This window comes from Opisthocomus hoazin, chromosome 1, assembly GCF_030867145.1.
Source record: "Opisthocomus hoazin isolate bOpiHoa1 chromosome 1, bOpiHoa1.hap1, whole genome shotgun sequence".
NCBI classification, from domain to species: Eukaryota; Metazoa; Chordata; class Aves; order Opisthocomiformes; family Opisthocomidae; genus Opisthocomus; species Opisthocomus hoazin.
The window spans coordinates 12,200,062-12,217,421 of record NC_134414.1 but is presented as its reverse complement, the minus strand read 5'-3'; positions in this window follow the sequence as shown (position 1 = coordinate 12,217,421).

Here is a 17,360-nt window from a genome sequence, read left to right as displayed (position 1 = left end):
AGGATTTCTGGGGAAGCCTGTAAGATACACGCTTTCTGCCTGAAGGCAGGAAGTGGCTGCTGTCTGCTGTTCGCTTAACTGTGAATTAAGAGTTAATCATCCTCCTGAAATCACAAGGCATTAAGCTGTGGTTTGAATGCCTGAACACCTCAGCTGAGAGCTCTTTTCTGAATCCTGGCTGCTGGCTAGCTAACTGCCTTTGTATTTCAAAGTCATTTGACTTGAGGACAAATACTCGATGTAATGAGATCTATTGACCGTAAATACAGGGCTTGTAGGATGCATGTATCACTATCTTTTTTCTTTTTTAAACAAAAAACTGCAAAGCTATCTGAAAAAGAAACACTAAACTATTTATTATATTTGCTCTCTGTTTGCAATTACCTTGCCTCTTTTCCCAGTTCATTACTAAACCTTCATTTTGCAAAGCTGCTTTAATAAACCTCTGCTCTTTATTTCCTACTTAAAGCTTACCCCTTGTTCCTTTCTCCAGTCTCTATTATTACACCGCAACGATCACCAGCGTTCACGAAGGCAGTTGTCAGGTTCCAAGAAATATTTTATTTGCAGCTAGGCTCGTGTATATGCATGAAGCATTGGTGAGTGAATAAATTTCATTATCTTTTATGTTAGCACCGTCAGAAAACAGCTGAATGCTGCATGAAAAACAAAGAGGCAACAGCTCACAAAAATCTATTAACAGTATTGAGAAGAGCTGGCTAGTGGAGACGTCATGAATATTGTAGCTTGGTCCTTTGGCTCTCACTATAAATGCTAGGTATTGTCTCTGGGAGCTATAAATAATGGGCTGGACTGCAGCTGGATGACTACGCTTTTAAAAAATTAATATACATCTTTGGAGAAGATTTTGTCTCTCAGGTAATAGGAGGAGATCACATTCCCCTATCATTTTTCCCTGTTTGAGACCACCTACAAGAACATCTCTACTTGATAATTACTCCTGTTTCTCCCCCTGATGAATCAAAATATTAAAGCACTGCCCAGCTCCATAGATGAAGAACTTGTGTGCTTATATATGAATTGTACAAAGTCACATGCGGAGTCTGTGGCTTAGCCAGACTTTCTTCTTCCACTACCCACTTCCTCCAACATCCAAATTAGGTGACTTCACTACATGCGAAGTTGCAATGGAAGTCATGCTCTGCTAAACACATCTCTCTGCCAGGTGTGTGTAGCTCCCACTGTTGTGAATGAGAAATGCATGAGCACTTAAAAGGAGGAAGAAATCCCCTGAGGTTTTATCTCCAACTTGTTTTCCAAAACCCAGATGACTTTCTCTGTGTTTCATTACCACATGTTTTATCTGAAAACTAGACCATTTTGTCATTAAAGTCTTGGCTGGCAGCTCATTCTTAAGAAAAACATATGTTCATTTTCATTTTTTAAAATAAACCCAATGAAATATATTTAAACTGAAAAGAGTCTTTCCCAGTCATACCATGGGACCAACAGTGCATGTTCTTAGTACCCTAGAAGTCAGCAAGACCCATTAACTGGTGACCTGACTGCAGCTCCATGAGACACAGATCCAGCACCAAACAGGGCACTGAAACCTTCTTTGCAATATCCATGAACTGTACAGCCACGCAGTCCTCTGACTCCTCCCAAAGTGAAACGGCAGTAAATTAGCAGAGCAGCAACAGGAAGCTTCATACCTAATTGTTTACAACAGGTATCCAATACCCACGTTGCCTTTTACTTCTGCTTTTGAGCAATAGGAATGTAAAATCTCATTGGATTGTTGTTTCATATTCTTTCTGTACTGGTGAAAGTGTTATACTAAGGATAACCTAACAGGTACTATTTTTCCCTGTAAAAAAACCCAAAACACTATACCAAAACAAACATCCACTGTTAACCTTCATGCCAAAGGAAAGGGAATCACTAGAACAAGAAATAACAATTCAAGGAAGAGGTTAACTGCATGCTTTCATGTACTACTAGAAAGAGTTCAGATGCTCTAATATAAATAGCCCAGATTATTCTTCTTTGTGTGCTTCTAAGTTTGTATTCTATCAAACATCCTGCCAAATTTCAGTCTAAGTAGAAAACCTTTTGGAAAGATTGCATGAAATAATTTCAGAGATTCTTAGAACTAATGTTGTTTCTGAATTTTTTTTTTCCTGTGTACAAAAATTAAAAAAAAAGGCTTTCAGGATTAGTCCTCCTAGTGAGATCTTCTGCTCTGTGGTAATGAGAGATTCCACCCACACACCTTGCAAATGTTACCCTCATGTTAACCTAATAGACTTTGTCCAGCCTAGCTGCTGGGTAACGAGGGCTGCTTCTTGCAAGCCAAGAACACAAAAGTGGTTGACACGGGATGAACTCTTAGTCCCTTTCAGCAGCAGCTCTCTCCACAATCAGAGGACGGTATTTTAAACATCATGCACTCTGCTGTGCCTGAGACTTTTGAACAGTACTTGGCACCCTCCTCTGTTTTAGTGTTGTATGTGCCAGGCTTTTCTCGCAAAGGAGCGAGCAAAAAGACAGCCCAGGTCAGGCGGGGAGAACACCTCTTCAGCTGGAGCCTGCAAGCCATGGGGAATCCTTTGCTCACATAAACATCAGTGTGCTTCTCAAGGGCTGCTCATCAACTTCCCTGGAAAACTCAGGAATTCAGGTATCAAGTATCATTCTGTATCACTTTTGCATTTTAGCACTACACAGTTTTTTAGGGAAAAAAAAATACATAGCATTCTTATTGACAGCTTTAGGAAAATAAACCTCTCCTAGGCACCCCCTTCTTGGGAAGGAGAGTTACATTAAACATTGGAACCATGGAAACAAGCTTGGGTTCACATCTGTCTGGAACCTTAAAGCTAATGCCAAAGACTGATGAGTTGCAAATTTTAATGTGCAGCTGGGTTGTCCAAGTGCCATGGTTTGTGCTCATGAACATAGACATACAGCCTGTGGCAAACCTCATGCCTTGGGTAACCCACCCCTGCCCCTCCAGCCTCAGCCTGAGCTCATATGCCAGGCTGAGGTTTACAAAGTCTGTACTTCATGTGGGTTGGACACGTGTATTGTGTATGTTCTGTCCTGCCAGCTCAGCACAGATAGCAACATTAATACCAGTGAGATCTTCAGTGGACTTCAGCAAGGCTTTCGACACTGTCTCCCATAACATCCTCATAGGGAAGCTCAGGAAGTGTGGGCTGGATGAGTGGTCCGTGAGGTGCATTGAGAACAGGCTGAATGGCAGAACTCAGAGTGTTGTCATCAGTGGCGCTGAGTCTGGTTGGAGGCCAGTAACTAGTGGTGTCCCCCAGGGGTCAGTACTGGGCCCAGTCTTGTTTAACTTCTTCATCAATGACCTGGATGAAGAGTTAGAATGTACCCTCAGCAAGTTTGCTGATGACACCAAACTGGGAGGTGTGGTGGATACACCAGAAGGCTGTGCTGCCATTCAGCGTGACCTGGACAGGCTGGAGAGTTGGGCAGAGAGGAACCTGATGAGGTTCAACAAGGGCAAGTACAGGGTCTTGCACCTGGGGAGGAACAACCCCATGCACCAGTACAGGCTTGGGGTGGACCTGCTGGAGAGCAGCTCTGTGGAGAGGGACCTGGGTGTCCTGGTAGACAACAGGTTAATCATGAGCCAGCAGTGTGCCCTGGATGCCAAGAAGGCCAATGGCATCCTGGGGTGCATTAGGAGGAGAATGGCCAGTAGGGCGAGGGAGGTTCTCCTCCCCCTCTCCTCTGCCCTAGTGAGGCCCCATCTGGTGTACTGCATCCAGTTCTGGGCTCCCCAGTTCAGGAAAGACGAGGAGCTGCTGGAGAGTCCAGCGGAGGCTACAAGGATGGTGAGGGGACTGGAGCATCTCCCCTACGAGGAGAGGCTGAGGGAGTTGGTCTTGTTCAGCCTGAAGAAGAGAAGGCTGCGAGGGGACCTTATAAATGCTTATAAGTATCTGAAGGGTGGGTGTCAGGAGGATGGGGCCAGACTCTTTTCAGTGGTGCCCAGTGACAGGACAAGGGGCAATGGGCACAAACTGAAGCACAGGAAGTTCCGTCTGAACATGAGAAAGAACTTCTTCCCTCTGAGGGTGACGGAGCCCTGGAACAGGTTGCCCAGGAGGTTGTGGAGTCTCCTTCTCTGGAGATATTCAAGACCCGCCTGGACAAGGTCCTGTGCAGCCTGCTGTAGGCGACCCTGCTTCGGCAGGAGGGTTGGACTAGATGACCCACAGAAGTCCCTTCCAACCCTGAACATTCTGTGATTCTGTGATTCTGTGATCTGTCAGAGCCCTAAATTACAATTTTTTCCTTTCTTCTCCCACTTGTTATTTGTGCCAAATGTCAATGCGGTATCCAGGCACATCAGTTTGCCTGCAGCTTCCAGATTCTGTCAAGATATTAACAATCAATCTTGAAACTTCTTTGAGGGTTATGTCTAAAAACAAATTGTTGGTCTTTTTTGTTCTGCCTTTACGGAGTTTCCTGGTTTTCTTCTTTTTGTGCCTCATGAAACCACTCAGACCTTGATTGTTTGGCTCTGCGCTGGACAGACAGAGTGAGCTTTCTGCATGGGCAACTTAGGCAGGAGATGCAATCCAACCACCACCCCAAAACCTCAACTGTAAGCTAACAGCCAGCAAAATTATAGATGACCAGTAAACAGGGGATTGATCCAGTGTTGGTAACACTTTTCCGTGTCTTCTGATTTTGTTTTTTCATGCCTGCTTGAAAACAAAACCAGCTGCTGCAAAATAAGTGAAGTGAAAACACTGAATTGAGTGTCATACTGGAGAACACAAATTAAATATATTGTGAAATTAGTTACGAAAAAGCCCTTAGTTTGCAATATGCTTGTTTTTCCAGACAGTCTCTTGCTCAATCAGTGTGTGTCCAACTGGCTAACAAATTTCTTTATGATCTTCCTAAAATGAAGGCAAGTTCTGGGTTTCACAGATTTTAGCTTTTAATGCTAAGGATTAACAAATCCTTCCTTGTAGGTAAGGAGTAACCCATAGGTTTGTAAAAGCAATCCTGATTGCTTCAATATTCTAATTTTTCACACAGAAGCATGCACCATATTTTTGGGTATCTGTGTTAACCTCCCATTTGCAGTAGGATTTGGTATCATTGCACACTCAGCAAAGGAAGCACTTTGCTGTAGCGCTCAGTCTTGTGCTCAGCAGCTCTCCCACGGGCAGGGAGGCAATTATCCAGAAGAGAAGAGGACATAAGTGATAGAGGTTGTGAAATCGGGAGGCAGAGAAACAAGTAGCAAAGCAAAAACAAGCATGAAGGACAATGAATGGGCACTTCACACAAGGAAAGAGAAGGCTAAACTCTTCTGACTCCTTTTGCAGGTAAGCAAAAAAGCGATAAGATCATTTGACACTTGCCTGATGTTTCTTTGGTCAGATGTGTCTTCTATTTTTGTAAAATGAAGTACACAGCTGTATTCACTCCCTTCTGCTATAAATGAGCCTTTGGAGAGTCCAGAGTGGGGACTGCACTTTGCCTCTCCTGTGAATGGGGCAGGACAACCCTGTAGCAGAAATATCTTCCCCTAGCTGGGGGGGATCTGGGCACTGTTTGCAAAACTGCTGCAGGTTCACAGTTGCCGACACCACTAATCTCAGTACAAACCTCGCAGCTGGGGTTTCTTTCTTCCCCTTACAACCGTATCACTTGGAGGTTTAACCTCTCTCAAACGCACAAAGCTGCCAGCATTCACTGTCACGCAGAAAATCCTGGTGGTATGGACCTTACAATGTCCCCTCCACCCCAAGGCCTCAGGCCAACCATAAAGCAAAGCAGCACACACAAGATCATCCTGCCAGGCTGACAGGACACACGAGAAAACAGAGGCATTTGTGCTGACCATACATCTCTGCTCCCTTCTAACAACTACGGGCAACTGTATTTCAGCTGAACCTCGATTTACCCAGACCAAGCCCGACTACATCCCTCCAGAGAGCTGTGCTTCAGGAGCATGATGGACTCCTCACTGCCCAGAAAGGGGAGGGAGCCATGCCAGCAGCCCGGGTGTACATCAGGGTGTCTGCTGACTCCATTTCCAACCCTGGAGAAAGCTATCTCCTGCCCAGGGAGGCCACCAATGAGGAGGGCTTATTGCTTTCCCATGTCCTCAGACTACTTCGGGACTGTTCAAAGCTCTCAAAACATTTCACAGTCTCTGTCTGCATCCAGCCTGCCCATGTACCATGGATGTGGGGTAAGGAGACGACTGCAGTTCTAAATCAGGCAAGCATCATACACCCCATGAATTTGTTGGGGGCTAAATAGTATGGCTTCATTGCCCCCTTATAGCACTGCAGAGAGATGTTGAGCAAGACTTTCCCTGCGGCGTCATCATGAGAACAGAGCCAACATCCTCACAGGGGTGCATGGGACATGCCTGTGTACGTGCGAGGCAGGGTGAGGAGATGGATTTGTACTGTCTCTTCCTAGGGAACCTGAGGAAGTGTGGGCTGGATGAGTGGTCGGTGAAGTGGATAGAGAACTGGCTGAATGGCAGAACTCAGAGGGTTGTCGTCAGTGGTGCTGAGTCTAGTTGGAGGCTGGTAACAAGTGGTGTCCCCCAGGGGTCAGTATTGGGCCCAGTCTTGTTTAACTTCTTCATCAACGACCTGGATGAAGAGTTAGAATGTACCCTCAGCAAGTTTGCTGATGACACCAAACTGGGAGGTGTGGTAGACACACCAGAAGGCTCTGCTGCCATTCAGTGTGACCTGGATAGGCTGGACAGCTGGGCAGAGAGGAACCTGATGAGGTTCAACAAGGGCAAGTACAGGGTCCTGCACCTGGGGAGGAACAACCTCATGCACCAGTACAGGCTTGGGGTGGACCTGCTGGAGAGCAGCTCTGTGGAGAGGGACCTGGGCGTCCTGGTGGACGACAGGTTAACCATGAGCCAGCAGTGTGCCCTGGCTGCCAAGAAAGCCAATGGATCCTGGGGTGCATCAAGAAGAGTGTGGCCAGCAGGTCGAGGGAGGTTCTCCTTCCCCTCTACACTGCCCTAGTGAGGCCCCATCTGGAGTACTGTGTCCAGTTCTGGGCTCCCCAGTTCAAGAAAGATGAAGAGCTACTGGAGAGAGTCCAGCGGAGGGCTACAAGGACGATGAGGGGACTGGAACATCTCCCCTACGAGGAGAGGCTGAGGGAGCTGGGCTTGTTCAGCCTGAAGAAGAGAAGGCTGCGAGGGGACCTAATAAATGCTTATAAATATCTGAAGGGTGGGTGTCAGGAGGATGGGGCCAAGCTCTTTTTAGTGGTGCCCAGTGACAGGACAAGGGGCAATGGGCACAAACTGAAGCACAGGAAGTTCCGTCTGAACATGAGAAAGAACTTCTTCCCTCTGAGGGTGACGGAGCACTGGAACAGGCTGCCCAGGGAGGTTGTGGAGTCTCCTTCTCTGGAGATATTCAAGACCCGCCTGGACAAGGTCCTGTGCAGCCTGCTGTAGGTGACCCTGCTTCGGCAGGAGGGTTGGACTAGATGACCCACAGAGGTCCCTTCCAACCCCTACTATTCTGTGATTCTGTGATTCTGTAACATATGGGCTGGAACTGCTCCCAACGGCAGCTTCATGTATCTGTTTATACTCATGCAAAATGGAGGCTAAACGCAAAGAAAATATACCAAGGTGTGGCTCAGTGCTTCAGGCCTCATTCCTCTTCTCCCATCTCGACAAGTGTAAACAAGTACAGCCTCCCTACCACAGCATCATTGCACATGTCTCTAGAGGACTCAGGGGGGTTTCTGCTACGTAATGCCATGCAAAGTCTCTGTTGAATGTGGATCAACACAGGAATGTTATCACTATGAAAACAATCAGGTATTCAGAGCTAAAAGCTGGAGAAAATGTGGGTTTTCAGTCTTACAGAAGCCTCTTTGGGCATTGGCAAACTCACATGAGATTATCCAATAAACCAAATGCATTAAATAATGCATTGTTTATAGTCCAACAGTACCTAGGAGTTGTAGAACTCTACTGGGGTAGGTCCTGTACAAAAACAAAATAAAGAGACAACTCCTAACCCTTGTCACCCTGTGATTATCCATGTGCTAGACAACACGATAACTAGATACAATAGATGAGGAGTACAAAGACAGAGCGAGAAGCTAGCCCTCAGCTTCTTACCCAAAGTGGTGTGAAGCAATCCTAAGGTTAATGTAAGTGAGCCCTGCAGCTCTGTAAGAGGTCTGATATTGCTTCCAATAATTTAAAAATTGCTTGCAAGAGAGAACAAGCTGAGGAGAATCAAGGAGGAAATGAGAAGGGAAAAACTGAGAACAGCAAGATGAAAAAAAAAACAGAAAACAAAATACATTGTGCAAAAGAGGGAGAAAAAGTAGAGATGGTAGATTTATAATATTCAAGGCTCAGACAATGCTGCAACGTGATTCCAACTACTGGCAGAGAACTGCATGTAGAAAATGGTAATTTTTGCATCTGTTTCTAAAAAAATGAATGCAAAAAAGACAGCCAAAGTCTAGTTCAGCGTGGGTGGTACATCTGTTTTGTGGTGATTAAGACATATGTGACGCAGTACAGATAAGTGAGGGCTGCAGTGTGCCCCCCCTGCTTTCGACAAGGTACCACTTCCACCCACGCGAACTGGCCTGCTCTTGACAGCAGTTGAAGAGGCTCAAATCTGGAGCCTCCTTTGCTGCATCACTGCCCCCTCCTCCTTGACTAAGTAACACCCTTGATTTTAACACACAGGCTTTTTGTGCTTCTGTGCTGTATTTTCTGCTTATGACAACTGCAGTCAGAGCAAACCACCTTTGCCTCCCATTAGTTATCTCACACCACACAATGCAAGTGTGCCAATTCAGAGTATCACATTCTTGTGATTTTGCATTTGCAATAAGTCAAAACATCCTTATTCACATGGGATGATATCTAAAAATCTTACATATTTGTGTGCTGATGTTCCAAAGACTGTTGTGGCACAATTTCAGAGCATTGGCATGTTTTAAGACCTCACAAAATAGGTGCAAATTCCTTTTAAGCATCTTGGACATAACATTTTTGATAACAATATCTTAGAAAATTACACCTGAAAATTAGGGGAACATTTCCTTTTTTTCTAAGAAACATGAATGAATATGCACTGAATGTCTTGCTGCAATTTTCTCAAATGTATTCACAGCTAAAAGTCTCATGTTTAAAAATGAGATAGACTCAAGACAACTAAGTCAGTGGCTTTATAGATTAGAAACAGAAGCAGCAGCTTCTGACACTCAATTTATTCTGTTAAAGCCAACACTAACTTAGTTAAGATTTTCTCTGAAGAGAAACTTTGATCTCTTTGAAGAAAGAAAATTATCAGCTGTTGAATAACAGAAATGAACAGCCTAGTGTTGTTATTTTCTTAGTTTAGCATCATTCTGAAAATAGGCAACTTTAAACCTGGTGGCATACATTAGAGCAATTTCTTTAGGTTCCCACTGTGGGAAACAGTGGGAACAGAAAGAAAGAGGCTCCTTCAAAGAGCAATTCAAAACAGGAGTCTAAATTAGGCTTCTTAAAGTACTCTTAATATGTTTTATATACATGCCTACTTATTCTTGCAGAGTGGAGACATGCCCCTGGGTCACTGAGCTCAGCCTGGGCTGTGGCAAACAGACACCCTGTCACCCTTCACTCCGCTCCACCCTAAGGGTGCTCCCAGTTTTCCCCCCTTCTTTGGGATAACCCAGCTGCTTCCATGTTAGGAGCGGCCTTCTGATTTCCAAACTGAATTTTGACCTGGCCAGTATGTGCCCGTCTGCTGCTCTGCCAGCAGCCATTTGGCTTCAGGTTATACACGTCCTCGTCTCTGGTGTCACCTCCCCCGGGGCACTAATAGCCAGCAACGGTGTGTCCTGCATTTATTAATTGCCTGGATGCAAGGAGTGAATGGCAGAGCTGATAATAAACTTCTTTATCTCCTTTAAATGAAGACAACCAAAGTGAACTTGCGAAACTCACAATTTGGATTGAAGTCTGATTGCCTCTGTGTCTCAAAAGAGCTGAGGAACAGCCTCAGATAAAAAGCTTTTTAATTTCACATGTAAAACAAAGTGAAAGAAAAAGAGTGCAAGACAGACTCCATTTTTTTGTGGCCCTGGTGTCGAAGGAGTAAAAATCAATTAGAGACTGAAGTTGGTGATAAACAGGAAGGCAATTACAGAAAGTTTTCTGGGAGAAGACATCACATTTTTTTCCTGCCAACCTTCAGGTCTGATCGAAAAATGGAACATTTTGGGTTGGCAGCATTTCAGAAAAAGTGCTATAAACTGACAAGCGCTTGACACACTTTAAAATGCATCAGTTGTATAATCCACAAGGCAGCTTGGAGTAACAGGCGGAGAAATAAAAGAAAAAAAAAGGGAAAAAAGGAAAAACCATCCGGTGTTTGTTTTCTAAGCTCAGGGTGGAAAAGCAATACTGAATATTTGGCATATGCACGTGGTTCTTTGGTACACACAGAGCTTAACTGGCATTTGGCTTTGAGGTCATACCAAAAAGCTGCATATGTGTGTTCATCCTACGCAGCCCCATTTTAAAACTAGGCAGGACTTCAGCTGAGTTATAGGTAGTAACAATAGAAAGGATGTCCGCTAAGCACTTATAATTGCAATTATCCTTTGATTTTTCATTCTTTCTCAAATAGCAGCATACCTGATATAGTACTGGAAGGTTTCTCATGGTCTGCAGACAGGGACACAGAGCAATAAACAGAAAAGCATTGGTATTTGAGTGGCGGCTCACCTTGTTCTGTCTCAGTTTAGCAGTTGATATAGCACAGGAAGGACTTACGGATGCCTTCAGTTCACCAGCTCCAGTATCAGCACCAGGCAGTAATGGTCTGCTGTGCCTTGGAAATACCTTTCCACCTGCCAAGTAGGTGTGCTGCACAGACCGTAGAACCTCTTGCCGCCCTGAACATGTCTTTGCCACCAATTTCTGATGGACCTCACCTAGGGCATGCACCAGTAACAGTTTTCTGGATGATTCAGACTTCCAGAAGTGACATGGGGGGCATGCACAGAGGACCTGTGTGCTACAACCAAACTCTGCATCACTGTGATCGAGGTAGCCCTCGACTCTGTGGCACAAAACTGATCTGGTTTCACAACGGGCAGTGGAGCACCCCTCCAGGGCTGGGACATAAACCCCACCATAGAACAGCATTGAATGGATGATCTTTTTGTCTGGAATAGGCAGAACCTTGTGCACACCAGTGCTTTTAGCAAGCTACCCTTATACCACAGAATAAGAAAATGTGCCAGAAGCCTGGGAGAAGCGGTTTATACGACGAATAAATTAGTTCTATTATGGGGTTCAGCACTGCAACAAATCCACTGCTGTGACCACAGCAAAAGAGAAGCTGCCGTCCCCCTCCTCCAGCTCCTGTCCGCCTCTCTCCTGCCTTCCATCAGACCCAGGGACCATCTAGACACAGGTTCAGTGAGCTGATGCAATGGAAAAATATTCCTTTTTTGGGAGGGCACGTTAGGCTTTCTTTGTCTGATCACCTTGCTCACCTGCAGTGGCTCAGTCTCTGGCTTTGACACCACAAAAGCGCCCGCTGGGCCTGGCGGAAGAGGGAGGAAGAAGAAGCAGAGCAGGACTGTTCTTTGCACTGGCAGCCTGCAATTGCACTAGCTAAAGCAGAACGTCAAATTGCAAACTAATACCAGGAAAGGGAAATGAGTTATCCATTTAACTGTTTATCTATTTGAAAGTTGACTAGAAAGCCTAAATATAATGTTTTTTTCTTGGTTTTTATTATTGTTTTATTTCAGCATAATACAGCTGTATTGCTATCAGCATTTCTACTTCTCATGGCCATCGACCTCCCACCTGACCCACATATAGTAACACCAACTTGCAGGACACTAGATTAATTTAACTTCTCTTGTCTTTTTATTACCCAGTTCCTAACAGTGAAAACAATAGTGTTTACCTATAGGGTTGTGTAGATAATTAATTATTTCAGGTTTGTAAAACCCTTTACCTTTTGAAGATTAAAATGCTCCTATGGACCAAACGCTCCGACAGAAAAGCTGTTTGCATATGAGCTGTGATTGCTCTGAAAAATGGCATTTCCTTTCAGTGAAGGCAACTCTGAGAAGGTTGCTTTAGTTTTATGATCTTCTTCACCTTCTTTCACTGAATTGTAGGGCTGGAGGGTTCTCCAGGAGGTCACCATCTACTCAGTACCAGCTTATGTCTTCCAGTACAGGCTGGATGTGCACTGGAGAGGTGTTTCTGGACCTGGACTCTCAGCAGATCGGCCATATCTTTTGGGGAGTGGCTACACCAAACTGGACCCAAACATCCAACTGACACCTCCATGATTCCTCGAGGCTGTAATATTCTACAGATTTAAATACCTGAAATAAGAAGATTTTAAAGTCTAGTTTCTCTATATTAAAACTTACTGAGTTCCTGACAGTTTTTGAAGATAACAGGATTTTCATGTTGCTTTTCATTACAGCAATATTTCCTGTTATTCTGCTTTAATTGGAACATCAGCTGGATATTTTAACAATGTCTTAATCAACATGGATTTAGCATTGTTATTTTAACAGTCATTACAATAACCAAAGTAATAGCTTCCAGAAAGCCTCCACCCGAATTTCCTTACTTCTAAACAGGAGTGCAAATTCAACACTACTTATATTAAGGCATGTTTTTCCAGGAACAAGGGATATATATTTGTACACACACACACACACACACAGGCTATGCAGTCAAGTATTCTGTGTATCATCTTTCAGAAAAAGTTGGCAGAAAAAATAAGTCATCAGTGGACAAAAGCCAGGCAAACTAACTGAAGGGTGATATTCATACTTGACATGGGATCAGATTCCACTATGATTTCCGACCTTGCAGTGCGCTGTAGGAAAAATCAGCCTCCACCGGCATCCTTCTACAATTTGGGTGTTTCAGGAGCAATTGCAGCGAACAGACTCTTTCCCCCCCTGTGCTTCAGCAAGGTGGTCTTTCAGGTTGAGCAACACAACTGGTTTGGACACGTGCTAAAGCCCAACTCGGTGAATTGATCTGAATTAAAGATATGCTCTCGTTCACCTTTCTTACCCCCTTTTTTTTTGGCGTGTTTTTTATTCAGCTGTATCATTTTCCCAGTGCATCTCACTATGCTGCACCACAGACAGGTATGTCTGGGAGGAATGAGGCTCTCAGTCACAGAACCCACCAGACCATTAAAACACAGGCTCAGACTGTGCTTAAATCCCACCTAATACTATTTATTATTGCTATGATTGTTATTATTTAGGCTTCAGACAGTGGTAGGCACTTTAGAAAGCTACCTTTTTGACAACTAGAGACAATAAAGAAGATCATAAAATAACACTGAAAGAGTTTGAGGAGATACACTTGCTGTTTCTAAAAAGAATAATTTAAAAAGAGTTCTTCCACATTGCTTTTGTTTGTTTTATTATTAATTCCTGCATTGGAATAAATCATGAACTCCCAAAAAAACCCAAACCCAACTTTCTCAAAACCAGTAATTCTTTCCCAGACAGCTACAAACTTCAGTTGCAAATTTCAACCTCCTAGGCAAAGTGCTGTACATCAAGCTGTACATACACACTTGAGAAACCATCCTGCTTATTCTGGTCACAAAATTAATTCCCATAATTTCTAGCAATTGTTTGAATTGTTCCATATAGCAAGGGTCTTCCCTTAAAAAAACCCACATTTATAGGTCCAACAAATGAATACATACTAGCTACCCCCCTTCTGAAAGCCTCCAGAAGCAAGGCTCTGCAGTTGCACTGCGAAGTAAACAGGATGAGTTCAATCATGCATAAAAGCATATAGTGCTAAGCTGGCTTAAGCACCCTGCAGTAAAAAAAATGGCCCAATTTTATAGTGAGATAATGATCATCTATGAATTAATGCTTGAAAAATAAGTCCTTGAGCTTTAAAAAGCTCTTCACTTTTTAAAGGCATGTAATTGGGACATCGCTCTTGTAGAGAGCCATCAGTAGAACAGCAAAAACTGTCTCAGTGAGGAGTTAATTTCAGGGCCTACACAGGACCATAAAAATGCTTTTATTCTTGCACCTTTCCAAAACAGGCAAAAGCAAAGGCGGTCCTCAGTTAAGTTTAGGCTCTGTATTTTTTAAAATTAGTTTCATTATACCGTGCTAACAGCTTCACCAGCAGTAGAGGTGATGATATGCTGATAAAAGTGCAGCAGGGCTTGTAAGGAGATACCCTTTTTTTATTAGACAGATACAGCTGAAATAAGGGTATAGCTTTTCTGCACAAAAATCCTTTTTTTCAGTTCAGTTTTCCCTAAAATTAGCTTTTTTAGCTCTGGGCACATAATCTTTGTTTTCTCTCCTTTTCTTTAAAATTGTGGATGGTTCATTACCACTCATGTCATGGTTAGCTTCCAGGATGGGGAACTGACCTGACAGAATAGCCGCCACCCTGGGGTTTTTGCTTCCAAGATTATTTTCAGCCAGATCATTTCCTTGTATCACTACACCATAGTCACACCACCCTTCTACAGTCAGTGACAGGTCAAAGTGGCCAGGATTGGGACAGGCTAGAAATAAATGTCATTAATTGCCAAAATTCTGTTTATAAGCATTCATTATGTGGTCAGATAATCTTCACATCTGTTGTCCCCATGCAATTGCTTCTGGCTGTGCCGTTCCCCTGAGCTAGCTCTGGTGAGCGCTAGGTCCTTTGCTGAGCTGATTCAACATACTAATCTAGCAGAAAGCTATTCACTTTCTGGAGGATTCTGACTGTTTATTTTTGAGGGTTTTCCCCCTCCATATCAGTGACCTCAATTACCTTACAAAAGAGAGCAGTGCATACGATAGCTATCAGCAGGTTACTAGCCCAACCACTCCCTTGGGGACAGTAAACCACCACATTGACTTGGCCCCTTCTTGTGTGATTTTGTCCCAGAAGCTTTGTAAAACACTGATAAAACAGTTTAGGGAGGTCTTATAACAGATTTGATAACAATTTGGTTTCAAGAGAGCAGGTAACAGCTTATCTGAGTGTAACGATAAAGGACAAGTCTGCCACCCAACACAGATGATGTCCCATGTGTCTCGCACACACAGTGGTAAATAAACTACAGCTCAAGAGCAGAATCGGCATGAACTCTACAGACCAGGTTGAACTTAAACCACTTCTGCCTGGTCTCAGGAACAATTTTACAATGGCATTATGCAAATTCGCCTCTATTTGCAATAATCTATTGTGACTCCGAGGCAATTAAAGAGAAACCCATATATTTTTGTGCAACGACAGCCTGCAGTGGCAACAAATTGAAACTGAAAATTGAGGTTCAAAGTAGCACACAAACGCAAAGAGGCAGGATCACCCAACCAACGTCACGGAGACAAGACGAAGATACCATAGACCTTTCCTTCTCCTGCATATGAAACCTGAAGACCTGTAACACAGACATCTTCCTAAGGTCACTGGGAACTTCTGGGTTGCTTTTAGAAAGTGTGGAGCTGAAAAAAATATCTCGTTGGTGAAGAAAGGAGAGACAGGACAACGCTGTGTAGCCACATCTCATTAGACATGCTTGATCAGGAATGGCAAGGCACATGCACTCATATGGCAAGTCCAGCAAAATCTGTCTTTGGGGGAGAAAAAACAGCTAGAGCTCTGTTCCTAATGCCTATTAACACCACTATTGGCCAACACAGTCTTCATAAAGTGAAACAGCATTTGTTTTCTTGTCTGTAACACAGAAGAAATTCTGCTTTTCCTACCAAGTCAGTGCTTCAGGATCCCTAAAACACTGTCCCCAAACCAGCACAGTATGTTGTTATGTCTTTGTTGGCCTGAGTAAGAGCATCTATTAGCTGGCTGTTGTAAGAATCAGCAACAAAATGACAAATTAATCCTTCCCCAAAAGGTTGAGAAGATGGTGCAAAAGCAAAGTGGTGGTCATAAAATATATTACTTAAAGCAGTTAAAATTTACTGATGTAATTCCTAATCTCCTGATTTAAATCAATAAAACAATACATTAGGACATTTCTAGTTTAAACCTAGTTTAGCTCATAAGTGAGTTAGTTAAAGCTGAACTGTTGATATCAATAGTATGAGGAGCTACATGGAGATTTATACCAGTTTAGCAGAAATATTTCACATTTATACCCATAGTTAAGCTAGTGCATCATTTTCACAGCCAACATGGTACTATATGCATTTATTGTGTCCCTGAAAGGGGTTATTTTTTAGATAACACTCTTTATTTAAATGAGGGCATATTTACTCATTAGTGAGTCTTTTACCCTTCTCAATTGCATACATAGCTTTGAGGATGTGAAAGCACACACATTTTGAGCCTGAAGAGACAGTGGAACAAGGACCACTTCCCTGCACACCCAGCCATGCCCTGGGCTGCTCTCAGAGCCTCACAGTTTGGTGGAGACATCTCTACCCTTCAATGACGCCCGTCCCCTGCAAACAGTCTGGTTGTTGGGACATGCAAGATTTTACATGTCGCTAAAGCTTCCACCTTCAGGGGTAATTGTCTGCACTTTTTGCTGACCACTGTTGTGTACAGGGGGCTCAAAGGGGATGCAGGTTTTGGGGGTTCACACCCCGTGCAGGACGGGTGCTCTGTGGTTTCGCAGTCACAATGTATGGCTGCTGCGGAAACTCTGAGTCACTCTGTGCCGGTAAAGCCCGTGGTGGACAGGAGACCTCGACCTCCACAGCTGCGAAATTTCATCTGAAATAACCCCGGGGACCAGCCCCACTGGCCTGCCCCTCTCTACAGGGGACTCCTCCGAGCAGCGAGGCCTGGGGTCAGGTAGTAGGGCAGGGCTTCGGGAAGTAAGCTGCCCTTTGGGGGGGAAAGAAGCCCTTTGGTGAGCTAGATGGGCTTTGGGGGAGAGGATGGACCCCCTTTGGAGTGAAGGGTATCTGTTGGGGTGGGGGATGCCTTTCAGTGAGGAGGACGTCCTTTGAAGAAGAGGGTGCCCTTTGGTGTGGAGGATGCCCTTTGCAGGAGAAGATGCTCTCTGGGGAGAAGGACACTCTTTGGGGAGGATGCCCTTTGGGGAGGAGGACTCCCTTTGTGGCCCCGGTTACCCTGTGGGGAGGAGGGTGCCGTCTGCAGGCAAGGATGCCCTGTGGGAAGTACACCCTGTGAGGAGAAGGAGACGCTCTGGGGAGGAGGAGGATGTTCTTGAGAGCTGGGTGAGGGCCCATCTCCTTGAATCATAGAATCATAGAATCATTAAGGTTGGAAAAGACCTCTAAGATCATCAAGTCCTACTGTCTAACCAACACCACCATGCCTGTAACCCATGTTCTGATGTGCCATATCTACGAGTTTTTTG